The sequence below is a fragment of the Schistocerca gregaria genome, unplaced genomic scaffold, assembly GCF_023897955.1.
Source record: "Schistocerca gregaria isolate iqSchGreg1 unplaced genomic scaffold, iqSchGreg1.2 ptg000356l, whole genome shotgun sequence".
NCBI lineage: Eukaryota > Metazoa > Arthropoda > Insecta > Orthoptera > Acrididae > Schistocerca > Schistocerca gregaria.
In genome coordinates this window covers 915,337-916,858 of record NW_026061815.1, presented here as the reverse complement: position 1 = coordinate 916,858, position 1,522 = coordinate 915,337, and positions in this window count along the sequence as shown.

The following is a 1,522-nucleotide window of genomic DNA, read 5'->3' as shown; positions in this document are numbered from 1 at the left end:
CTCACTTCTAGGTACACACAGTGTACAAAGGCAGCAAAAGAAATGAGACCTATTTAAATGGAACCCTCTTAGGTAAAGGCCACCAGTGTTGTGGAGACTCACCAGCACCTCTCTGGGTGAAGAATGAGCTTAGTTTTTGCATGTTTTACTATCAAAACAGGTTTATGGTGCAATACTCAAAGTTAAATCCCTGTGTTAACGCAAATCAATAGCTGTGACTGAAAACTTTTCTTCACTTTAGCATCTAAAATTCGCAGACAATGTGTGTGATCATCTGGACCACAGCCCTTGGACACCCAAAAGATCAAAATGCATCTGACAGCAAGCCATCCGAGTCATTGGCACATCTCAAGGGCCCAAGTAGCATGTACGTGGTTTTATAGTGATCCCAACATAAACTGCTTCCAAACCTCAGAAATGGAATTCTGTGATTGAAATTCAACCTTTGTAAGAGATTAGAATGTATGCCACTTACTACTAGCACAGACATACTGCTATTTTAAGTGTTCTCTCTGTCAAGGTAACTGTAACTGAATTGGCAGAGAAGTGACTAAACACAGGAATGATATTGAGTTGCTACAACAAAATCAGGGATCTTCTCTTTATAACAGTATCTAATTTTGTAATATGTTTCTGCTGTTGAATCGTGTTCCATCTGTGTATTACAGTGCCTATGTAGCACCAAAATGTTCCATCTTCAAAATTTGAATTCAGAATATTTTCATGTGCTTTTGGAAGGTGTGAAATGTCACAACTCGTATCCCTAGAAGTGTTGGTATTATAATTGCCAGCTCAGAGACATGGTTATTCATTACAAATGATGGGGGGAAAAAAGCCTCCAATTGAATACAAAGCTGATATATAAATGAGTGAGTGAATGTACAATTGCTCATTGGATTACACTGTGTCTGTTATTGTTATATTTCCAATTCTTAATTTTCTGCATTCAGTTACAGTTATCATTGTACAGCTTGCTACATTGAAGCATGGAAATCACCCCAAGACAGTGAAGATCACATGGAACATGGAATGAGTGTCTGAACTGAAATGATTCCAAGCAAGCTACCCTGGGAATTGATTAATACTAAAAGTGTGTACTGCTTGGAGTATCTGACAAATTGTGCAGGGTCAGAAACACATACATTTTACAGAAAAAGTACAAGATGTGGTGAACATTCTGTCTGCAGTCTGGTATAGTGAACTGCTATGGGTGAAACAGAGTACAGTACTGCTCAAAGTAGAGGTGCTAGTTCTTGGAGTGCATTTACAGTAACCAGGATGAAATGTTTGTGGCTTTGCTTGCCTGTGTGAGAAGGACTGTTGCTAAAGAAAAAATCCATTTTATTTTGCCAAATGTGTTTAAAAGTAAAAAATAATACATATATTGACCGAATTATAAAGGTAACTAATGATAATGGTGTTTCAGACATTCCAGACTACATCTTGGGTACAGTTACAACAATTATCAGGTGCTGTGAAAAATGGTATTGGCTGCTAAACATTTACATGTAATGCTGTGGTA